This window comes from Rattus norvegicus, chromosome 1, assembly GCF_036323735.1.
Source record: "Rattus norvegicus strain BN/NHsdMcwi chromosome 1, GRCr8, whole genome shotgun sequence".
Taxonomy (NCBI): domain Eukaryota; kingdom Metazoa; phylum Chordata; class Mammalia; order Rodentia; family Muridae; genus Rattus; species Rattus norvegicus.
In genome coordinates, this window is record NC_086019.1 from 117189094 (window position 1) to 117215328 (window position 26235).

At 39.4% G+C, this 26235-nt stretch overlaps 1 protein-coding gene and 1 long non-coding RNA gene across 3 annotated transcripts in view; both read right to left on the reverse strand.

Moving 5' to 3' along the window:
• Positions 1-26235, reverse strand: part of Gabrg3 (gamma-aminobutyric acid type A receptor subunit gamma 3) — a 623439-nt gene that overhangs the window by 425762 nt on the left and 171442 nt on the right. The window lies entirely within an intron of this gene.
• The window catches only part of LOC120099822 (uncharacterized), a 138613-nt gene that overhangs the window by 98661 nt on the left and 13717 nt on the right, over positions 1-26235 (reverse strand). Inside the window, exon 1 of the long non-coding RNA XR_005499100.2 lies at positions 1-26235. This exon is cut by the window's left edge and continues 12379 nt beyond it; it is cut by the window's right edge and continues 13717 nt beyond it. This is a non-coding gene — a long non-coding RNA (uncharacterized LOC120099822).

Consider the following 26235-nt stretch of genomic DNA (forward strand, 5'->3'; position numbering starts at 1 on the left):
ACCTTATTCAGTAAGGGCCAGTTCTACACAGCCCCTAGATATCCACATGATCCGTAGCAGCTGCCCAACCAGGGACAGCCCCACGTTCTCTACTGGTAATATGAGCCATGGACACCAAACCCTGCTGTTGTGTAGCCACAGGCCAGACATGACCCTCAGTGGCAGCTTGGGTTTGGACTTTACCATGGCTCCAGGGAGCAGGACTGACCCCTCACAACAGGCTTCTCCTCTCCACCCTCCAGTCTCTGGTTCTGTCTCACTTCATAATGCTCAAGCTGCTCCACTTCTCTTTCTCCCCCATCTGACCACCACATATTAGCACACTGTGGTGGCTCCTGCTGCAAGCTGGCAGGCTCCTGAATGATATTCTCCATGCATCCTGTGTGGCGTGGCAGCAAGTGGGTGTCTGTAGCCTGCCTGTGGTGTTTGTTGGAGCATAAGTCTGTGGGTGGCATGGCAATCTGCAGGTCTCTGTCGGTCTTTCTCTTCCTGCACTGCCTAGATTTGATTTGATTTTTGTGTGTCCTAGGCATAAAACAGCTTTGCCCACTAAGAGAAGCATTAAGCTAGGATGAATAAAGGTCTTGTCACCTGCTCTTTCCCTGACTGATAGGAGAGCAAGGCCGCCAACAAGGTATCTCTTTGCCCATTGTCGGTTTTTTGTTTTGTTTTGTTTTTTTACTATTATTGTTATTGTGGAGGGCAACATGCACGTGTCACAGCATGCATGGACACCAAAAGACAACTTTAAGAACTGGTTCTCTCTTTCCACCAAGGCTTATCTTCCAGGAATTGAACTCAGGTCCTCAGACTTTTAATGCAGGAACCCTACCCCACGTATACATCTTGTGTGTACAGTACATCTTGATTGGGGGACCAGGGAAGGAAGTCACAATTTGGGGATGAACCTGGGAGGGCTGGTAAGTGAGTCTGAAGGGGTGCATTATGTGAAATTCCCAAATAATCAATGAAAATGTAATGTTGCCAAAAGCGAGAGCACTCTAGAGGAATGATGCAGGGAGTACATATGAAATCTGGAATTTCAGATGCATTCTGGCCACATGAAATATTTTTTTTGTGATTGGCCCAGGACTCATACTTTCTTCCAGAGCCCATGAAACCATCTCAGAATATGACAGCCTCTAACAGTGAGGAGTCAGAAGCAGCAAAGGATTGGGAAGAAATTGAAAAAACTATGGATCTTTGGGAAGGGTCTCACAAGAGTTCACAGGAAAGGAATTCCAAGCACATAGCTGGTGACTGAAGGCCAAGGTCTAGGCCTGGTCCTGATCTACAGAAGCAGCACCTACTTTCTCTGGTTGTCTGGTATGCAGCTTTGCAATTTCCCACACAGCAAAAACAACACAAAGAAGTAAAGGATCCCTCCATGATCATCTGATAAAATTGCCAGGTCAAAGTGAAACCCCCTCAAATCCTAGCAAGCAGGAATTCCCCTAAACTCCCAGCCTTCACTTCTGTGAGGCCAGAGGGGGCTCCCTGTGAATGTACTAATGAGAAGCTAGTGGGGAAAGGCATCACCATGAAAGCAGGGCCTCAGAACAAGCAAAAACATCAAAGGAAACAAAAGTAACACAGAACCAGAAGACAGTCCCCTTTCCTTTACAAAAAAAAAAAAAAAGATTGAAAGAGAAATTAGAAATTTCTAAAAGTTCATATGACTAAAAAATTTCTAAAAGTTCAGGGGAACTTGAAATATTTCTCAAAATATAATAGTCCAAAACGAGGCAGAGAAGTAATATAAAAGTAAAACAAGAGGGAAGAACCTGACAAATAATACACATTTCCCTGATCAAAAGACATGGCTTCATAGAGATGTAAAATGGGCCTAGCACAGAGGAGAGGAAGCGGGCACTGCCTGTGTTTAAAACACAGAAACAAAAGTTAAGGAACACCAGGAAAAGGTGAGTCTTGATTTCTGACTAAAACAGCCAGGGCAAGACAGAAGAGAGAATCTCCTGAGCAGACACTAGCAAAGAGCTCATCTGGAAGCAGGGGGATTCCCCACTGAAGGACAGGAGGTGAGATGGAGCAGCCCAAGGTTCTCAAAGGTTTTCAATATTAGTTTATTTTTCAAGCTAAGCAATTTGCACTTCCGTAATGAACAGAGATTTTAAAATGACAAAGAAGAGACAGGAGAGAGAAAAAAAAAGTGTCTAGATGAAAGGAAAGTGAAAGGCCTTGGTAAGTGTTATAAACAGCATAGGAAGCTTGGCGAGAAACCAACATGGCTACAGAACTAGGGTTGCTTTTGACTCCAAGAAACAAAGCATCTGACTGCCGTGTGCTGAAAGAGTAAGTAGGTTATCTGGGCACGCCTGCCATTCAAAGACAGAAATGAACGAACCAGCTTTCTCTACCTCAGTCAGCATCAAGTAGTATTTTTCTATGTGAAAAATACTGGCTAGAAAATTCTATCATCTGAGGAAAGTATTTCTCAAATGCCATTGTTTATCAGATAAATAAAGGGAGGGGGATTTCCCCTCTCTCTTAATATCTAGGAATAATGCCTCTTATTTGTTATTAAAATTTTATAGATAGATAAACAGTCCTATTTTGCCTCCTTGCTTAGCATAAAATTTAGTTCAGTCCTAGCATTAGGATACCGAGTATATGACACTCAGACACATTTTGGAAGTAGGTATGAGAAGCCTGATTCCCCACTACTGCTTTAATTGGGTAAAATGCTGAAAAGATAACGTGGACACAATATCTGTGAGTATAATTTATATGTACATTAAGGTAAGGATGAAATGAATGTGGAATGAAAGGGAAATTAAACATCTTTTACAGAGGTTTCTCCCTGGTCCTATTGCAGAATTGCATGAGCTCAGCCCCAAGTTACGGGGGTCAGCACACCAGTACACAATGACATTTCATCTACCAGGTCACTCTGTGGTTCAGAATCTCGCAGGTCAGTACGTTTTCTCCTCTTGCTTCTTTGGTAAACTAACATCTGTGTGCATGTGGGTTTATAATATAAGCACTCTTGTCATGGCTGTATTTCCGTTCCCACCTCTTGAAGCTTCTGCCTTCCCAAAGATCTCACTGAGCCTGCCCAATAGGGCAGAGAGAAATTTCCAGAGAGCCAGGTTTTGGTTTTGGTCAGGGTTCATACCCAGAATTCACAGCCTACTCGCTTGGTGTATGCTAAGGGTAGTCACTGAAAATTAGAATATCTCCTATTTTATTTAGAAGAGGGAAGGAGGTATTCCACAGACAATAGGGGAAGGTCATTGCCTACACAGGTTTAACAAGAAACATGTTTGAGAAATCAGGGGGCACTCAAACATGAGAAATGCTGATAATGTACTTATACGTCCTGCTTTGTATGCTGTGGTATTTCACTATAGCAATAACTTCACAGATGGGAACATTTGCATCTGATATAAGAATAGGTCTCTGTTCAAATTGTTACTACTTAAAGTAGGTAATAGTTCCTCAGGTTGTAGGCTAGAAAATAGAAATGCAAAACAATAAGTCACCAAGGACTGTGGCTTGAGTGTGGTTTCCTAATAGAAATGTCAGGGCATCTTAGTACGAAATCTTTCTGTATCCTTGGAGATAAAGGAAAAGCTCTTTACTAAAGAGCCTGGTTGCCAGGGCTAACACCCAAATAAGTGTTCACATTGACCACCAACAGAAGATTTTATTAACTTATATATACCTTAGGCTTATTTATGCCATAAACACTGTCATCCCTAAATTTCTTTTGGGTCCTCGTCTTAGGTAACTTACACTTGGAATGATTTAAACAGAGATAAAACACTGCAAGTCTGGGCAATTTAGGCAGATGGGAGATTTACACAGCAAGGATACTGCATATTGCAAGTAATGTTGTTGTTGGTTGTTGTTGTTGTTATTGTCGTTGTTGTTTTGAATAGTTGTTATCAAGGATCATCATCTGGCAGAAATGTCTTTCCTGAGAAGAGCACAGGGACTTAATGGCTGACAAGAATTTAATGATGATCGTTCCCCTGTACTGCCTGCTTTGAGCTGCTGGTTACCAGAGTGTCCTGTCTTTGTTGTGCAGGTGGGAACCAATGGCTGGTCAACCCTGAGGAGTAAGCATTTACACCCCAGCCTCCTAAATGTCACTTATCTCTAATGGGTCTGATTACAAATCTCTGGGGTGTTCTGGGAGTAATGCTCCCTAAGAGGCAATTTACTTGTGCAACTTAATGTCTTCTAAGGAAATGTACAAACGTATCATTTATAACATCAACCCCATCACTCTGAGTTTCTTTTATATCAATTTGTCCCCCTCAAATGATAACGATTCGGTCCCTAGTTGGCATGAAGCTTTCACAACCTTCTACACCCTAGCAAGAGGCCTTTAAGTATTTGAGGTGCTGTCCAATCAAGGAAACACTAGTCTCTGGCAGTTCTCATGAGAGTGGATCATCATCAAAACTTGGGTTTTGACTACCAGGCTTTTTCAGAGAACAATCTGTTATCTGCTATTGCTCAGCCAGAAATTAAACCAAGTAGTTTGGGCTTCCAGGGTCCCAAAGACTGAACAAAACAAACTTCTTTTTGTAAAGATACCCTCCCTCTAATATTTCATCAGAGCAACAGCAGCAGCAGCAGCAGCAGCAACACCAACGAAGCAGACACACACTCAATGTCATACACGCAGTAACAGGGAAATCAGGATCCAGTTCTGATCCACCTGTTTATTGCCCACATCTGGCACAGAAGTATGGATTAGCGAGTGACTTTCATATGATTCTTGCTCCTGGATGCCTCAGTGTATTCTGAGACATAGTCTTATCTTCCATCCTGACAACTGGAAGTGGCAGGGACAGTCATCATACTGACACACCCCCATTGGCAGGGACAGTCATCATACTGACACACCCCCATTGGCAGGGACAGTCATCATACTGACACACCCCCATCTTTGCTGCTTTTTGTTGCATCTACCTGTCATGCTCTGTCCTCTGAAAGGGCCTGTGATTTCACAGTTTCTGCCTAGATACTCCAGGCTGACTTCCCCCACTCGCAGAATTCATCATTAAAGCAGGGGCCTGTCTGTCACTTACTTATGGTATTTACATGTTCCAGTGATTAGACATTGAACATCTTTGGGAGGAGGAACTATTATTCTGCTCATACTGCCATAGGAGAGTATTCAGCAGTCAAAAACAGCCACTGAAAGAAACAGTAACTATTGATCCCTGGTAAATTATATGAGTAAAAATACAATTTTTCAGAGATTGGCATTCCATATACTAGCTTTTGTATAATGCAACATTACACAAATGAAAGACAAATTAGCATCCATCCAGCAGGAGTTACACATAGAAATGTGTATGGCTTCACAAGGGCGTAGATAAAGGCTATGGTGATATGAACTTGTGTACCCTGTCTATACTGTTCTTCAGTTCTGCAAGATCTTACACTAGCAAAGGTGACTAAGGAGTATTCGACATCTCTAAACATACACTCTTCTCCCTGATGATTTGACTTCCTTTCCATTGGCCAGGTTGTACCCCAGACTGGTCTCAAGCTCAAATCCAACTGTCTCCACTTCCCAAGTGCAAAGAATATAAGTATGTCATGATTACACGCCTGTCATGTTCTGCATTATTTCTCAATACCACATACTACTATGCAAATTATACTTGAACAAAACTTTACTATAAAATTCATCTCAGTTATCTAGGAAAGATCAATTTGATTGTAAAATGCTATTCGAGATTTCTTAATAACATGATTCCCAGGTAGAATTACTTTGGAGTTGTTCTATCAGATATCTGGTCCACTCTGGCCAACTCTGCCTTCTCTGATGCCCACACCCCTTTCAAATACACTCATTGAGTTGCTCCTGTCTGAATTCTGAGAGGCTGTCAGTCTGGAGGAATGACCAGTCCCTCAGCCCACTCTGCTAGCAGTTAGCCCTGTGCAGAGTTAGTTGCAAAGCAAGTGTGTGACTGACAAATGGGCTCCTGGGGTAGAGGAGGGTTGCAAGGGAAGTAAGTCACAAAGGTTGGAACCAAAATCATATTCCATTTTGGCCTGGATCAATCAGTCTTCTTAAAGAGATGCAGTTTGGGTTTTCTGGTTTGTTTTTTATTGTTGTCGAGGGTAGTTTTGTTTGTTTGCATTTGCTCTTCATTTTAAAAAACCGATTAATGAAGATGCAAAAAGTAGAATGGAGAGTGAGCGTGTCTCAACAGAAAACGTACTCTTGTATTTGGAGCATGTTGATAACTATTACCTATGAGATGGAGCTTTTTAAATGTAGATAAAATGTTAATATTGTTTTACAATGCACATGTAGTTTTCAACTTTAACGCGCATTTGTTTGTTGTTACACAATAAAATTCAGAATATAAATACCCATTTTTCATACCTGTTCCCCATGAGTTTTTTTTTTCACAATTTCATTTTAGAAACAGTCCAGGTTGTCAAGATGTCTCAGTGGACAAAGATACCTGAAGCCAAAATCAATGACCTGACTTCAAAGCACAGGACCGAATAGAGAACCAATTCTTGCAAGGTGTCCTGTCCTCAGCACTTCTCTCCCTCCCTCCCTCCTCCGTCCCTCCCTCTCCCCCTCCTCCTCTCCCTGACACACACACTAGCATGTGCATATCAATGCACATTCTTGTTCATTCTCTCCCTCCCTCCCCATCTGTTTCACACACAAACCAACCAATAAATGTAATAAAATGTGTTATGTTCACGTTTTTCTCAAAGTTCTAAAAATATCACTTTGTAATGAGAATAAAAAGTTACACAAAAAGAGAGAAAGAAAGGGAAACTTTCCTTGTTCCATACTCCTGAAATTTCTTTAGTAATGGTCACCTCACATTCAGATCTCCTCCAGGTGGAGCAATTATTGAGTGTTTAATGCTATCAGATTTTTTTTTTCCATTTTTGAAGCAGGGAATCACTAGGTATCAAGACTGGCCTTGAACTCACAGGATCTTTCTATCTCCAGAATACTGAGATTAAAGACAGGCATGACTATATCCAGATAAGTTTTGTAAGAAAATGATCACATTCATTTTATAATGGTTTTCCCAAGATATAGTATAAGAGAACCCTAGTTCTAGAGTATTCTCAAAGCCATGTTTAGAAACTTCTCTTTCAGATATGAGGCAGACACTACATGATCCTTTTCTCCACTGGACTGCCCTGAGCACTTTCAGAAGGTCCATCTATTCTAGAGTCTATTCTCGAAGCTCAGCTCTGTTCTACTTATATGAGTCAAGGCTGTGTCAGAACCACACCCACTTATCACTGCACTTCTGCATTTGGAAACCATGAAGATGGCCATTCCTGTGTTCTTTCATACCTCACTGCAGTAAAATATCTGGCGACTGTATGTCTTGTCCTAAAAGTCTGAACAGGGTTTCATTCAAAATCATGCACTAAGTCATTTGGTGAAGAAATTCTCAAGGCAGAACAACACCCAGCATGGTTCCTTCATATGCCTTAGGCAATAAGCAATGAAGCGTAGAGAAGAAAGACATGAAAAAAAAAGTGCCTTGAAGTTCAGATGTCCATATTGAAAGTTTCAGGATGAAACCTAAAACCCACATGAAAAACACCTATTTGCAAGGAGACTACCTTAAGAGATTGAAGAGCACATTGCATACTGAGAGGTCTTTCCATATGTTGCTTCAGCCATAAAGGCACAGAGGCTACATGTTGCTTAGGCTACACTTGAGCTGGCAGCTGAACCTGACTTATATCCAGGTCCAACGAAGCTACTGAAGCAGAAAATGTGTGGCTGACTTGGTTTCTCAGTAAGAAGGCCTAGAGAGACCATTATGTAAAGTTGGGAGGGTGAAAGCTGTTTGGAGTAGAGACACCAATGTGTTAGTGTCTCAAAATCCATTTGGACAATTTCTTTATTTTGATTTAAGTAAATGATCTAAATTTAATGTAATTCTAAAGTAGGGTTACAGGTTCACCTGTTTTTAAATTATGTATCCTATCTTTTCTGTTCCTTTCAACTCATGCTCCTGTTTTCTTTTGTGCTAAATCTTTGGGTTCTGGTGTCTCATCTGAATTCTTCTGCCATCCTTTTGGTTTATTTGTTCTCGACTATACTCTGAATGTAGACCTGGGATTACAATTAAGCATCTTAACTGATTATAGTGTAGCTTGCAGCATACCATTCCAATTTCAAGAGTAGAAAAATTTGATTCTTTATATCTCTGTTATTTTTGTCCCATTAGTTAAATCATGCTTGCTGGTTTCTGAAGTTGGCCTTTAATATAGATAAAAAAGAAATTCTATAAAAGGAAATCCATTTATTTTGAGAAAGGTTTCCTTTTTATTTCTTTAGTTACTGGTCATTTTTCATGTAGATTTGAGAGTTCCTTTTACTCTCTATTTCTGAAACTCAGTATGTAGACCAAGCTGGCCATGAGCTCGCAGAAATCCACCTGCCTTTGCCCCTGTAGTGCTGGGATTAGAAGTACATGCCACCATGCCTAACTATGAAAGGTTTTTTAATCACTTCCCATTTTCATACTCCTGTTTCATCTTCTGACTTCCTGTTTTATGAAAAATGAGGTATGAAGGTAATGGTGGGTGCCTTCTGTGTGACTAGTTGCTTTACACTGCTGCTTCCAAGTTTCTATTTGAGTTTAGTCAGTTGGAGAGTTAGATAAAGGTTTCTGAATGTTTCTTATCTATTGTTCTGGAAGCACCAAAACTCTTGAAAATGTAGATTAGGTTTTCATCATATTCCAAGAGCTTTTGGTCAGAATATTTTAAAATTCTCTCTTCTGAATCCTTTGTGTGTGTGTGTGTGTGTGTGTGTGTGTGTGTGTGTGTGTTCACATTTAGGTAGAGGAAATATAGTCTCAAATCTTGGAGATTCCTAATTTTGTTTGTTTTGTTTTACATTTTCTACTACCTATATTGGGTAATCTTGACTCTCCTATTTTCTTTATCTCCTTCATTTTTTTAAATTAAAATGTAATAATAAAACCATTTCACCAATAACCTTCTTCCTCCAATTCCTTCCATGTGCTAACAGCTCCCTTGCCCCATTTTGAAATAATGGACTCTAGTATTCCTAAATATATAAATAAAACCTGCTCAGTTTGCTCAGTGTTACTTGTGTGTATGCTATTTTAAGATTGACCAACTGCACTGGATGGCCCATTAGGGGCCTAATTCCTGACCAAAGACTATTTCTCACACTCTTCGCATCCTTTAGTTGCCTGTAGTTCTCTGTGTAAGGCCCACTGATTTATCTTCTCTTTTATTTAAGCATGTCTATTAATGTTGTCCATTTTTAGGCAGCCATATTTCCGGCACTTCGTGGGTGAAGCTTCACTCTTCTTTTTAGGAGCCACAATGTCCTAGCCGTTTTCCTGGTCTTTGACTCTTACAGTCTTTTATTTTCCTTGCAGTGTTCCCACTGAGCCTTGAATACAGATACTGTGTGGAAGATAAAATAGTTGGGTTTTAACACCCTTTGAACAACTTTTCTCTTAAGTTTGACAAGTTATGGTTTTCTATAATTGTCTCCATCCATTGCAAAGAGAAGTTTCTTTGATGAGGGGATAAAGCTTAGACTTATTTATGAGTAGAAAGGTAGATATTTTGAATGCAGTAGGAATTGTGCTGTTTTAGTAAAGTGGTATCTGTAGCTTCTTCTGTAAGATAAATGGTCTCACCAGCCCCAGTAATTGACTAGGTTTCCTGTCTTAGACATGCTTTTTCCTCTTGTTAAGTGGGCCTTAAATGCAATTAGAGAGCAGTTGGTTACCACCAATATATGAGTATCACTACTGCATCCTTAGGGTTATTATACCATGTTAGTCATCATGGTAGTTCATAGGTATAACAGTATAGAGAACTATTTGTTGTTTCCCCTCCCTTGGAATCTGGCATAGCACTTAATTTTATGATAAAAGTTAGTCCTCAGGGAGAAAGCTTACATGTCAGAGCAAACTTGGATCCTCCAGATCTTATGTTCAAAAGGCATAGTGTATTTTTTTCATAGTCACTAATGGTTATTTCTGTTGTTTTCTAATATGAATGCCTTTAGTAAATTTTTATTTCAGATATTATATTTTCAAATTCAGAACTTCGATTTCAATCATTTTTAAACCATACTACTTTTTGGTATAATTTGGTTTCTATTTCTCTCTCTCTCTCTCTCTCTCTCTCTCTCTCTCTCTCTCTCTCTCTCTCTCTCTCTGTGTGTGTGTGTGTGTATGTGTGTGTGTGTGTATGTTTTGAAGTTCTAGGTGCATTACCCAGGCTCTCCCACATGCTAGGTAATTGCTCTATTATAAATCTATATATCCTCATTTTGGCATATGGAGATTCTGTCTAAGTCTCTCTGGCTGCCCTAGAACTAACTCTGGACTACAAATCCATGCTGGCTTTGAATTTGCAATTCTTCAGCTTTAGTTTTTCAACAGCTTGGATTATAAGCCTATACTATCAGGCCTGGGTTTTAGTTAGTTCTTTATATACAGGTTTCTGTGACCATATATAAAATAGATGATTTAAAGTCCAATGTCTGGGTTTCACTGTAGCCATTTTATGCTACATACTTTTTTCTCTCTCCCAATAGAATCCATTCCATCCTGGTCCTCTACTTCTCTCCTAATTTTTTTCATTTAGAATTTCTCTACCTACTTATTATTGTTGAATTCATTGTCCCTGTTTTGTAGTTTCTCCAAAATGATTTCATAACACTACAATTTATGTTATGTTAGCTTAATGAGGGGGTTTGGTCGTTGAATGGAGATTTCCTCAATCCTTGAAGATATGCTTTCTGTCAGAGTGAAACCACAGCTTCTGTGTCCAAGCAGGCCAATTATGGCTCTGCCTAACCCTGCATCTCCTGCTTTCCCAGAGCTCCAAAGATAGCTTGGCGTAGGAGCTTATGGCCTTCTCAGGTCAAAGTGCTGCAGGTAGGCCATGTGAATGACCCTAAAGATTTCCAAGAATATAATGAGTCCTTCACAAATAGAACATTCCTCAGACTTGGCCTTAATTTTTTCATCTTTCTTTGTTCCATCTTTTGCTACAGGCAGACACTTCATGTGACAATGTTTTTATCAACAAACGTTATTGGGAAATTTTATATTTGTACTATAAAAGCTCCAATTTGTACTATAATTGGCTCCAATTCAGTAGAATTAGGAGAAATAAAGACAAGCCCAGTGAACGGTGGCTTCTAGGGAACCACTAGTTAGTGAATGGTAAAGATATTCTGAAAAAAATCTCACTTTAGAATATTAACAAGTCCATTCTGACTCCTCCAGAGGTCACAAATAATTTTCACCATGATAATTCAGTTTTGTGGGGTTTTTGGAGGGTTTTTTTGATAATTCAGTTTTTAAGACTGCCATAGAGCTAGAGATGGAAGATGTCATTTCAAGAACCTTACATCATTACTGTTACAGTTTCTCAACAATTAGGAAGTCGTGTTCATGGTTAAGCTCTGGGCTGTTTTGAAATGTCGTAAGAATAACAAAAAATATAGCTTTATCTTTTCTGTTAAGACAGTGCACATGAAGACCCATTTTGTTTGTCACAGAGAAAGCTTGCAGTCAATAAATATGAACTGAGAAAAATTAATTTTAAAAGGACTTTGATGTTAGTTCTCAGGTCAATTTGTAGACATAGTTACCTCACAAGGAGGCATTTAATTCTTTATGTCATTGTCATGGTCACTCACCCTCAGACACGCCTCTACCATCAGTACACCAGGTAATTTCCAAGTCTACAGGAAAGATGTCACTGCAACTCAAACGCTTTGGTGAAATCTCAGCCTGTCACCCAAACAAATGATTGGCTAGCCTTTATCTAAATATGTAAAGTAATGCTTCAGTAGAATTATCTTTTGATGAATAAAATGAAGTTTAACCTGTCAGAATAAGTGACAAGGACCTGGGGTACTAATGTAATCTTTAAGGGAAGATAGCACGGAATGCCCTTTTGCTGCTGCTTCTTACCAAACCAATTACCCTTCTCTGACCACAAAAGCATGGACTCCGGTGATAAGACATACTGGCTTGTGAGATGACTGGCTTCTCCCAAACATTGAACAGCTAGCCTTGTGAATTCTGTCCAGATGGAAGTCACAAACAAAAGATATGCTTGTGATGTCCATGCTGTGACTCTTATCTATGAGAGAACTTATATCCAAAACAAATATATCAAAAATAAGAAGACAGATGTGAGTTGGAACACAATGTGTCTCAGCTCATTGTTTGAAGCATCAAAACAATTCCCCTCAACTAGACTAGTACCTGATTCCCAGAGCCACTGGGTAGAAACACCGAACAATAAGACAGACATAGAATTCCCTGCTGCAGAAGATCCTGGCATTTAGGACCCAGGCACGTTTAGGAGACAGTCTTTACGCATCCATTCAAAGACTCTATCAAACCACGGATGCTGATTTTTCAACACTTTTGAATTCATTTCCCTTACTAATTTTGTAGCAGTGAATGTTACAGTTCAACAGACTGAAATGACTTTAAGCCGAAGGGCATGATGATACCCCTGACTTTATTCGAATATAGTGTAGACATACATTAAAATATCACAATGTTCTACACAGATATGTGCAATTCTGTACTAATGAAAGATAAAGTTTAGGGAGCTGGAGAGATGGCTCAGTAATTGAGAGCACTTGCTACTCTTGCGGAAAATATAAGACAGCATTCGCATGCATGGTGCATAGACCAGCAGTCACATACACATAACTGAAATAAATAAAACAAAAATTGTAAAGGTTAGTCCTAGGGTCTTGTTTGTTGAAAAATAAGCACATACATTGTCTGAGCCAGCAATTTCTTTACAACATAGATGAGACTTCTCCATCTAGAAGCAAGTAATAATTTCCTTTACCAAAACTGAACATATGTGCTTGGCAAACATTAAATTTTAGAATAAAAGTTTTCAAAGCTTTATGCAGCACCTGGAAAATACTGTCACTTATGAGGACCACAATCCTCACATTTGGAAGATGCCTCTAGTGGGGGCATTCATATTACTTTTAGAACATTTGCTTCTTGTGTTGTATCAACTTACGAACATACCACAGCAGCCTCAGAAATTGTCTCTTGCTTTCATGGTGTTTTGATGTGGGGGAGGGGGAAAGTATATTTGTGCACATTTTAGGGACCAAACCTGCATGCCAGGTTGAGTTCACATCACCAGCCATTTAATTTAATTTAATTTATATTTTGAGAAATTACCACACTAAGGTATCCAAACTTGCTTTGTCCTGTTAGTTACCTAGAGGTACAGGCCTGGCCCAGCTCAAAATTAACACTCCACATTTTCTGGAACAAGGGCCCATGGCAGCAAGAGGACAGTAGGCTCATAGTGGAAGGGGAGACCAACATGAATATCCACGTGTAGCCTGTCATTATGAGAAGGACATTGAATATTTAGAAGTGAGAGTGATGAACAAAAAAGCAAGGCATAAGGGGATTAAGACCAAACCTAGTGTGGTAAGTATGGGGCCTCAGCAACATGAGGACGTCAAAATGTATAGACATGTCAGAGCCTCTGGGAGCTGGGAAGAGAAGGCTACCTTGATCTAGTACAGGCAGTTGCTCCAGTGCTGTCATGAGCAGGAGGAAAAGGATAAAATGTGAGATTTGGAGAGTTTCTCTGACAAAAATATGAAGGTAGGAGACAATCTCCCCATATGGTGAACAAGAAAAGTGGAGAATCATGACTCATTTATGAAAGAAATGCTGCTGTGTCTCCTGGGCACATTCTGAGCTTCACAACTGCCACCTGCACTCTAAGTAGAGATACCAGGGATGATGTCATACACTGCTACCTATACTCTAGGTAAAGGGATGCCAGGGATGATGGCACCCACTTGCTACCCACTCCCCAGATAAGGAGAAGCCAGGTATGATGGCATCCTCTTCAGCTTTTGCCTCACAACCATCACATTTATGACTAAAACCACTTGCAGACTTGACAACTACATAAAGGGTCATGACGACTGACGTCCACAAACAAGCTCATCAAGACGAAATCATTCTTTCTCTAGGTAAAGGAGTTAAACAGCAAAGACTATCACTGTAAGGAGACCAGAAACAAGTGGTGCTAAGCATTAGCTCCAAGATCCACAAGTAAAGAAATCTTAAAGTTCCACAATTACGTGCCAAAAACATGTATTTAAAAGTAACATGTTTTCTGAAGTTTAGGGATTTGGTTTTGTGTGTGTGTGTTTGTGTGTGTGTGTGTGTGTGTGTGTGTGTGTGTGTGTGTGTAATCTAGGCTTTGTTAGTAGAAAAGTGTTTCGTGATGAGTCTATTCCAAAGATGGAAATCAAATGGCAGAGGGAAAAGGAAGGCAGGGATCAGGGTTGAAAGCTGTATAACCCTCAATTGATGACTACAGGAAGTCACTGTAGGGCTGAGCTAGGAATATAGTTAAGGAGAAATGTGCCACGCATTGAGCTTAATTTCCAGAATCAAATAAAACAAACAAACAGACAGACAGACAGACAGACAGACAGACAGACAGATAGATAGATAGATAAACCCAAATACAAGAAGGCCCTAAATAAAAAAAAATGGCCAAAATAAAAATATAAATTAAAAATTTTAAAAATATAAATAAATAAATATCTTGGGAAAATAGACTTCTCCAGAGAAGACCACACATAATCCAATACTAAATAGTTGGCTCTGAAAACCAACATATGACTAATGTTAGATAGACTAAGCAGGCTATATTTGGATATACATGTATATGCATATGCATATGTGAATGTAAAACAATTAATAAATAGAGAGGCTATGAATTTGAGAGAGAAGAAAGAGAGGTTTATGGGATGGGAAAGGAAGGGATAAATGATATAATTATATTATAGTCTCAAAAATAGAAGAAAAATGAAAAAAATCAACACAGGGGAAGTATGGATACAGAGACCATGAACTTGTAGAGATATAGGCTAAAACTGTCAGGATTCTATCACTCATAAACAGGCTTGGAGATCAAGGAGCATTTCCTAATGAGTAGCTGAGGTTTTCTACAAGTATTGATTTTCCAGGATTCCAGAAGAAGCTTCATGTCCAAGATCAAGTTGTTGAAGTTGGGAAGGATACACTTCCAGAGTGTATACAGAGCCACATCCTGGCTCTGTGAGGACATGGCTGAGAGTAGAGAAAGAGGACGCTAGTGATCTGATATCTCATTTTTCCCATACAATTGTTACTGTATTGAGAAAAAACTGTTACTGTCAAACAATGTTTTACGAGGCATGGTGGTCACGCATGCTTTTAATCTTAGCATGCAGAGGCAGAGGCAGAGGCAGAGGCAGAGGCAGAGGCAGAGGCAGAGGCAGAGGCAGAGGCAGAGGCAGAGGCAGAGGCAGAGGCAGAGGCAGAGGCAGAGGCAGAGGCAGAGGCAGAGGCAGAGGCAGAGGCAAGTGGATCTCTGTAAATTCAAGGCCAGCTTGGTCTACAGAGTAGGATCCAGGACAGTCATGGCTACACAGAGAAGCCATCTCAAAAAACAAACAACAAAAACGAAATGAAAAAGAAAGAAGGGAAGAATGGAAGGAAGGAAGGAAGGAAGGAAGGAAAAAAGAAAAAGAAAGAAAGAAAAGAAAGAAAGGTAAAAGTTACAGTCAAACTATGTGTTGGTGTACCACTGAGCTCTTATAAACACACACACATTTTATTACCTCTCACCATGTCTACTTTCAAGGTTTTCCATCTTTCCAAACTATAATTCCTCCCCACTCAACATGACTCCCCATTCTTCCCTACTTCAAAGCCTGACCATTATGCTATTTCTATTAGGTTTTTCTAGTCTAGGTCCGTTATAATGAAATAATAACATTCCTTCTTTCCCTCTAGTGCTATCTCAGAAACCATCAATGTGCTCTTAGCATCCTGTTTTCTGGTCTCTAGCCTGATTCTAAAATCTATGTATCCCTGCTCTGCCTTTCAAATAACTGCCCACCAAAACTGAGCGTCACAACATTTCATATAGGTAGATCATCAAGCTCCCAGTCTTCTCAAGCATCTCTTGGCCTGAAACCAATGTCACCTAGCTTAGGTCTTTGTTTATTACTTTGTCTATCTCATTAGTGTGTTTCTAAATCTAGTGTAATGAGTCAAAGCGAGTTATAGCAACTACAATGCCCCAACTTCAGTACCTACTATCATATGCACTACTTCTCTGAAGCTGTGTTGAGCACACCAGGTTGGTGAAGAATTGGAGCTAAGTTACCTCACTGTAAAGTTGTTTGCTATGAGGGGATGATTAGTCAAGGCTGAAAGCGGGATGCTATAGCTCAGAAAGGCCTTCATAGTCCATTGATTAACAGGTACAGAAGGGACTCTCATCAGTTCCATAGATAACCCATAACCTCCCGTATGCCATGACCAAACACAGTCCAACTGCAGGCAGGAATTAAAGTCTTGATGGTGGCCAGAAACCAGATGCAGTGTTTTAAAATAGAATGCCAATCCCTACCACAATATATGAATATGGGATGAACATGGGTTCATATATTGAATATGCAATCCATAGTTTATGAAACTGAGAACAATTAGGGGATCTGGCCTTGTTGGAAGAGGTATGTCACTCGGGGAAGGATTTGAGATTTTGAAAGCTTATGGCATTCCCAATTAGGATTTTCTTTGCCTTCTCCTTGCAGATAAGGTTGTCAACTCTCAACTACATGTACTTCTCTCAGCACCATGCATGCCTGCTGCCACAACTTTCTCCATTATGGTCAAGGACTCACCCTCTGAAACTGTGTTAATAAACTCTTTAAATTGCCTTGGTCATTATGTCTCTTCACAACTCTAGAAATGTTACCAAAAACACCAGAGGTCAAGAAATACAGTAAGAAAGTGCTGAAGTTAATTAAGACAGCATGGATGCTTGCTGGCTAAATATACTTTAATGTATTGTTAATGTCTGTTGATATGCTACAAAATTGTATTGAGTTACTCTCTGTAGCAGTTTCCTCCAAGATTAAAATCTTCCACCCTGCTGGGAATCTCCTTAAGACAGAAAGTAAATAACTCAAAATAGCTTCAGGAAGTTCTTGAAATTGAATAGATTCACTAGGCCCCTCCCTTCCGAAAGTAAACAAAGGCTGCTGAAAATCACTCTTATAGAAAACCAAGCTGCAAAGAAAACAAAGACTGACCCAGCTGCCTGGGAGAAGCAGAGAGCAGCTCAGCTACTTAGCCACCTGGAAAGGATACTCTCCCATCTGGTGAGCTGCTGGCAGGCTATGCAGGTTGCTTTAGGTTCCCAGCTTTTGTGAGCTGTTACCCATGCTGGAGTGGGCTTTGGCGATCCAGCTGTCTTTAATTAATTTTTCTTCTTTAGTAATCCCTCAACCATACTTATATAAACAACTCCTATAAAATTCCTCAGTTCACCAAGTTAGATTTTCATGGTATTTGTACGTTGTTCTGCTGTTGGTCTCCTAGGTAGGGTGAGTAGACAGATCTGTGTATTGTATCTCTCTCCAGAAAAGTATGTCACATAACAGGAATTTAGCCTCTCTAAGTTCCCAATTTCTCACCAGTTATTGGTGTACTGATACTTATCTCTAGGATATTCACATATATCCAGTGAAATCACACATATGGAGTGTATACACAGTGTTTGCTATGCCCGATATATACCTATTGGATTGGGTTAAAGAGGAGACCTGTTTGAGTCTAGCACAGCCCTTCTGTAATCATAACGTTCACAGGTATATGGGATCTATCTTTTATACACTGTTCTGAATGTTCCAGTGTATCTTACTATCAAATGCCCTCATTCTGTTAAGAGACAGTCAATTCCAGAGAGGACTTTTGGCATTATGTTTGGTATTTCTGATGGTTCCAAACAGCTCTAGAACACCTACATATAGTGGTCCTGATCTAGTCTCTCCAGCAGCACTGATGCTATGGCTATGAGTGTAAGGAAATGGTCTGAGGAAGACCTCAGAAGATGGGAAGAGCTCTCATGCCCATGGATCAGTAGGGTTAATATAGTGAAAAGGCCATCTTACCATAAACAATCTACAGATCCACCAAAATTCCTACACAATTCTTCACAACAAGGAAAGAGCAATTTTCAACTTCATACAGACAAACAAAAAACCCAGAATAGCCAAAACAATTCTCAACAATAAAAGAACTTTCCAGGGGAATCATCATCCCTGATCTCAAGCTGTACTACAAAGCAATAGTGATAAAAACTACATGATATTGGTACAAAAACAGACAGGTTGATCAATGGAATAAAAGTGAAGGCCTAGAAGTAATCTCACATGTCTATGGACACTTGGTCTTTGACAAAGAATCCAAAAGTATACAGTGGAAAAAAGAAAGCATCTTCAATAAGTGGTGCTGGTCTAACTAGCATTCTGTATATAAGAGAATGCAAATAGATCCATATTTATCACTCTGCACAAAGCTCAAGTCCAAGTGGATCAAGGACCTCAGCATAAAATGAGATACACTGAATCTAATAGAAGAGAAAGGGAAAGAACACTGAACTCATTGGCACAGGGAGAAATTACCTAAACTGAAAACCAATGGCTAAGGCTCTAAGATTAACACTCAATAAATGGGACCTCATGAAACGAGCTATTTCTTAAAGGTTCTACCACTTCTCATTAGTGCTGCTGACTGATCCAGTTTTGAAGATGTAAAATTTGGAGGACATTTCAAATCTAAACAAGGGCACTCAGCCTCCTCTTCTACATGTAGCAATGAGCAATCTCAAACTGAGCTCTCTTTATTACAGATATATTTCATTCAACAAAGCACTGAATATCTGAAACCACAAGTTGACCATGAATCATTTTATTTTCCCCACAGCAATAACTATACAAGATGGATGGTACTTAATGAATATCCATTGTTTCCCCGTAGGGTATGGCAAAGAAAATGTGCCACGATGTCTCTCTTGAGCCATTCAGAATGCTATAAGAAATTACCCTAGTCTACATAATTGCTAAAGAAGAAAAATGTATTCTCATAGTTCTAAAGGCTGGGAAGTATCAAGGGATCCCAGTGTCTAGTGAGAGCCTTGTTCTTTATAGGTATTGCCTATTGTACTCTCAGACGAACCAAGGAAAGAGCATGCTCCCTGGGACCTGCTTTATAGGGCATTAATCACAAACTCAAGGGCACACCCTTCACAATCACAGAAGTCTCTTAATCCTTTTGAGGGGTTAGGTGTTGGCATTCAAATTCTCAGGAAAACAAAGTTTCACACACAGCCAAACACAACAGAAAACAGATTTCTGATAGATTTCTAGTGTTTCTTATTCATCACCATATTCCAAACTTCAGTAGAAGTTCCCAGAAAAATATAGTGAAAAAAATGTTTTCCATAATAAATGTTAGTAAAAACCTGTATGTGCAGGTAAACTGTTTCCCAAAAGTAGATTGGAAGAGGGTGTGTGTAACCCAAAGCCTAGCGCTGTCATGTATCTAGCTTGACATGTATCCTGGGGCCTGCTTTCTAAGGGCATTAATCACATGTATCCTGGCTATCAGTGCTGCTCTATATCAGGCTAAATATGCCCCAGTTAGCACTGTGGACTGTGTTGTATTCTAGGAAAATCATTTTCCAACTCAGTCTGTACTGAACTGAACTGGATTTCCAAGGCCCAAAGCAGTTACAAAGGCAAAGTAGCTGGAGTTAACCAGCCCTAGAGGGTTCCTACTGAGTCACTAGGCTTCAAACAAAATCCTTAGGCTACTGTCTACACAGCAGACTGTGGATCTGTTGCTAAGTGGTCTTTTTATCATGGTTCTATACTGAGACCCTTGAAACTGAACTTAGGGAGGTCACCAATCAGGCTTTTAGGCAATAGCCTAATCTCCTCACTTGTCTGTGTCTCCAAAAGGTAAAATGCTTAGTTTATACTGTTTTGTCTCTAGCTTTTTCATGCTTTCCTTCTCAATTACATGCAACACAGGGTCATGGAGATGAGTAAATCCCTTTAAAATCTGATCAACTATGGGGCATTGAGTAACAGTACAGATGCTGGATCTGAAGTTTGCTTCCAACTGAGGGACAGGACATTGAACAAGTTATACCACCTTCAGTAGCTTGATTTCTTCACCTGAAAAAGAAGGTGATAATGAGACTTTATACTCCAGAAGGCTGTTCTAATCATCACACCGAGTTACAGGTGAAGCTCGCCAGAGCACCTAGCTCACCGGATATGGACATATTATTCAGGCAAACCGTTTGAGTTCAAACTATTGTTCAGTTATATTTAGGCTCTGTGGCTTTTGACAAGCTACATACCTTTCCATTTCGATAAGGAGCATAGAGCTTCCATGGCTATAGTAGCAGTGGCCCTGTAGCCCCATGCCTTTATAATCACTGTTAGTCACCTTAGCAATACAACCTTGGAGTTGCTCTGTAGTTGAGTTTACAGTTATTGATCAGATAACCTCGGTACCAGCTGCTCCATGGGGCATTACAGAACACAGGACCAGGATGAGTATCACCAAAGGGAAACAAGGGCAGACTTTGTGACTCTAGATCTCTGAAGCTATGAATTACAAAGCCAAGCACTCTGTGGGTGAAGGTGTCTGGAGTCTACAAAACTCTGCTTCAAAATAGTCATGAGCATCTCATTCAACTTCATTGTCCGGAAACTAAAAAGGTAAAGACCTTCATTTTGCTGAGAGAAGGACATTCTCAGCACTATGGATGATAGTGACTTGCTGGTCAGCATGCCCTAGAGACATGTTAACAAAGCTCATGAGGCAAAGCAATGCAGGCACAAGGGTTGTAGTGCCTCTCAGAGAGGCACTTCATTGTCTAGTGTAAGAGCACACTTATAGTTCATTCTGTAGGAAGAAGTTTACAGTATACACTTAGCCTATTTTGAATTATCCTTCAAGGTAGGTGAAGAGGAATGTAAGAATCTATGACCATGATAGAGACAAATGCACACACACACACACACACACACACACACACACACACCCCTACATAATGATGATAAGGAGGATAGAAGAATGTCCCTTTATACAGAGAGAATAAATTATGTTCTCCTTTCACAGATCTCAGAGATTAGACTGACAACCTAACCAGAAGGTCAAGACTGAACTTTGAAATGTCCTCCTATCTCTCTCTATTCTTGTGGCTGAAGATGACATGATGAATTTTTAGTATGGCAATCAACGTTGATGCCAAAAACAAATCTTTCCTGTTAAAGAGAGTAAGGGACAGATTATTTTGAAGCAGTACTTCAGCAGCTATGGCCCTTGAACATAGATTTAGGTTATCTCAAATGGGTGCAGTTCTACGGACCTTTATAGTTTTCCAGAAAAAAAAAATGTCATGAATCAAGGAGTCCATCAGAGAGGCAGTTTTAGCAAGGTGGCTTTTCTCAAGGCTGATGATGTGATCTGATGACCTTCTTAGCTTCGGGGACGGTGGAACTCAGTGGGTCTACTAAATTAACAGGTTCCAAAGCTAGTCGCATGAGATTAATTCTAATACAGAGGAGGGTAAGAAGCTAATAAAACTCTAGACCTGCAACATTCCAATCCCTTTCCAGTATGGAAGTGCTAATCAGTCTGTCCCTGCTGACACAACTTCTTTCCAGGAGATATCACTCATAGTGCTCCTCCCTTGCCCCCCTCTCTGAACCTCTAGTGTTCAAGCATAACATTTCGTGCATGTGAGGTACATGTACATATGTGCATGTACATATTATTTATTAAACATTATAAAGACCTTCACAGCTAGAAATCTCATCCCTAGGATCTGATGAGGATGAGGATGACTTTCAGGGAGAAGTGTCGTCATTAGGAGAAAGGAATAGCTAGTAAAAGCCATTAAGAAACTTTTAGATTGTATCAAAACTGTTAGCCATCATGATCAAAATCTGAATTATTTTATCCCCTTCTGTATATGACATAACATTTGCATGTGACATAGAATTACTATACCTAAAATTAAGTATTAGTTAGTTAGGCCTAGTGGAGTAAAGGTAAAAGATGAAGGAAATACGTTCTTAAAATAACTTGAATTTCCATATGTTTACTTATATTGACTATATATTAAACCTGTATTTACAGTTATTTGTACTATTAAATATCATGCTTATATATAGATAATTAGAAATGGGACCTTGGGAAGATTCTTTCTGAAGAGTTGACAAAGTGTTCTTTATGTTTCAGGAAGACTGTAACTAACAGTGAACTTTAGTCATAGTTAAAAGTCTTTTACAATACTTGGCGTTATCTAGTATACCAAATTGTATAAACAGATTTAAATATCTATCTATTAAAACAAGTTTTACAATCTTTATTTAGCAGGAATATTCTAAATAGGTGAAATTTCCTCAACAGATTATGGTTTTTTGCCTTTAGATGTTTCATTGATATTTTTTATCTTTTCTCAGTATTTCAAGTAAAAAATTTTAGGTTACTTATCAGTCTTTAATTATAAGTTAATTGGGTACTAAGTGTTAAAAAACATATTCACATGAGACAGTGTGTGTGTGTATCATACATAAAATAAATTCTAATAAACAAAAATTTTGAATGTTATTGTTAGTTGGGATTATATTTTCTATAATCCTCACTGTGAAAAGGAAACTTAAAAGAGATCTTTAGTAAACATATATCTGTAAATTTATATGTACTCCAGCCTTAATAAAAACCCTTTCATTTGACAGTTTTGTATTGAGACTATTTTTAATTATATGAATTTTGTTACCTATTTTATATAAATGAAATTTTAAAATGTATGTTAAGTATCTATATTTAGCATGCATTTTTTCAAAGGAAGTTCATATTAAAATCTACATATAAAACATATTTATAACTAATAAATTACAACTAACAAATACTCTATATAAATAATTAGCATTTTAAAGTTTATGAAACATTTAATATTCTTAAAGGTATAATTTTATTATGTTTTAAAATATTTAGTGAACAAAAATTTATAGAGTAGAATGTATTTGTCAGGCCTTCATACTTGACCACAATATTTAAATTTGTGAATCTGCATCGGTATATTAGTTGGACATCCCAAAAGTAGTAATAATTTTAGCACATAACAGAAAGGAATTCATAAGAGACTCAACAGTTTGTTAAAACATCATCATGATACAAACAACATATAAAAACAACTCAAAACACAGTCACAATTATAGACACACAGGATATGTTCACATGAAATTAGTTACGTTCAGATTATAAAAAGGGTAGAGATTTCTACTCCTGTTTCTTTAACATGTAGGAAAGGCTTAGGGACATAAAAGATCAAGAGATCATATAGACTCAATGCACTCATTCTCTCTCTCTCTCTCTCTCTCTCTCTCTCTCTCTCTCTCTCTCTTCCTCCCTCCACACCCCCCCCTTTCTCTGGGTAATCAAAGGGGAAGATGTTTATTTGGTTTTTGTTTTTTTGTTGTTGTATAATGTCCCAGGCTGCTCTCTAGCAGGGGACAAAATGGCAAAGGTTTGCTCTTTCTTCCTTAACAAGCTCATTAAAAGATCCAAATCAGGAACAGAAAGCAGAAATGAGTTTATTCAAAGTGATCACACTGGGAAGAGGAGGAAGAGATCCAGCAAAGCCCGTTGTGCCTTTTACATTGCAAGGCGGTTTCACAAGTTGCTAGAATTGTTTGAAGTCTTTCACAGGCTAAGTCACCATCTGCCTGGAACCCTTTCTGCCCGGAGCATGAGATTCATAGAAAAACCCTCATATCTTAGGGTCCATTCTTTCAATAGTTTGACAGGACAGATAGAGGGACACAAGTATCTCTTTACAGTAGCTTTATGTCTGCCAGACCAGTTACATGGAGAATCAGATTTTATTTTATTTATTTACATTCCAGTTGTTACCCCTCCCCTGCCCCTTCTTCCTGGTCCCCTCTCACAGTTCTTCATCCTATTTCCCTTCCCCCTTGCCTCAGAGATGGTGCTCCTCCCACTAGGCCCTCCCTTCCCTAGGGCCTCAGATCTCTCAAGAATTAAGCACCGTCTTCTCCCACTGAGACCATACCAGGCAGACCCCTGTTATATGTGGCAGGGGCCTCAGGCCAGCCTATGTATGCTCCTGGTTGGTTGTGCAGTCTCTGGGAGCTCCCTGGAGTCTAAGTTAGTTGAGACTGCTGGTGGTGTTCCTATAGGGTCCCTCTGCCCTTCAGCTTCTTCAATCCTTCCCCTAATTCAACCACAGGGGTCCCTGACTTCAGTCCAATGGTTGGGTGTAAGTATCTGCATCTGTCTCAGTCAGCTGCTGGTAGAGCCTCTCAGGGAACAGCCATGCCAGGCTCCCCTCTGTAAGCACATCAAAGTATAAGAAATAGTACTAGGCCTTGGTGCCACTCCCCTTTCTGTAAGATGGATCCCAGATTCTGCCTGTCATTGGACTGCCTTTCCTTAAGTCTCTTCATTTTTGTCCCAGCAGTTCTTTTAGACAGGAACAATTCCAGGTCAGAAATTTTGACAGGGTGTTAATAAGCCAGTCTCTCCACTTGAGGACCTGTCTATCAACTGGAGGTGGACTCTTCAAGTTCCCTCTCTCCAGTGTTGGGCATTTTGGCTAAGGTCACCACTACTGAGAGTCTCTCACCTTCCAGGTCTCTCGTACTTTCTAGAAGGTCCCCTCACCTCCCAGTCCCTGAGGCTGCATGATGTGTACTCACTGATAAGTGGATATTAGCCAAAAAGTACGAATACCTAGGATACAACCCACAGATTGTAAGAAATGTACCAATTAGAAAGGTCCAAATGAGGTTGCTTCAATCCTACTTAGAAAGAGGAAGGAAATAATCAGGGGAGACAGAGAGAGGGAGGGACCTCTATGGGAGAGGAGAGGGGAAGGAGAAAAGGTTAAGAGGATCAGTTACAGTGGGGAGAAGCCCAGAGGGCCAAGAGAATGAATGGAGAATGAGAGTTGATGAATCTGTTCCCCAGAAAAGCCCTGAATTACTATACACCACTCATGAGCAGAGTAACAATGGGTCCAGGAAATAACTCCTTTTGGTATCAGAAGTACCCATATATTTACTGAGTTTCTGACTAGAAAAACAGAAGCTATGTTTTTGTTTGACAGGATGGACTAGTCAAATGATAGACTGGAAATTTTACCAATGATTCTTTTCTTGAAGATGTGTCTCAGATGAATGCCTAGGATTATTGTCAAGGGAACACATGTGCGCGTGTACACACACACACACACACACACACACACACACACACACACACATACACTCAAACAAATCTCGTCATTTGGCTATCTTTAGCAGTCTCTAAGCTGTAGGAACCTTAACTTGGGCCAAACTGAGAATTTTGACTGTAAGAAATTCTAGGACTATTTGTATTACAAAGATACACTGATGTAAGCCTAAGAGTTTTTAAAAATACTTAAGAAAACTATAGAGAAGGTGGAAAATGTAGGAGCAAGGTCAGGAGGAAGAGATGAGGAGAATGTATTTTAGAGTGTATTGTCAGTGTTATCAAATTTTAAAACGTTTTCTATATTAATGTTTTATGTTAGTTTTTAATTGAACTCACATATAGTTTTTAAGAGCTCTTTATTATTACAGATTGCCAATGCAATCAGTTTTTATTAGTCATTTTATATTTTAATTAAAGCAGACCAACTATCTGTGATTTTTTAAAAAGATTTTATTGCCTAGGACATTGTTAAGTGCAAAAAATGAACCAATTTGGAAGTAATACATATTCAACTATCTTTAGATCTTCCCTTTTTCCCAAACCCTTACAAGTTAGTCAGTAATGATCATGCATAAATCCATACCAGATGGCAGTTTATCCCCAAATCTTCCTCATACTTGGAAAACTTATTCCCCATATATATGTATGTATGTATGTATGTATATATGTATGTATGTATATATGTATGTATATATAGTATGTATATATACATAAATATATTCTCTTCTCAAGGTTACCAGTACATCCTAGCTAGGGGACATGGAATTGGGTCAGATTTATCTGTTACTTTAGGATCAACTCTCAGCTTTTATCCGGAGGCCCTCTTTTCCCACTGGATCTCCAGATTATCCTGCATGTTTACACAATTGTGAAGGTGATAAAGACACTGGATGACCAAACCTTCATAATGTCTCCCCAGTTTAACAGACAAATTTCCTTCTAACCCAGGAATGGAATATGTCTTTTGGGTTCCCCTATGAGGCCTTTATAAGTTCTGGGATGTTCGCTTTGACACCTCCACATTCTCAGGTAGGAGGGAACAATTACT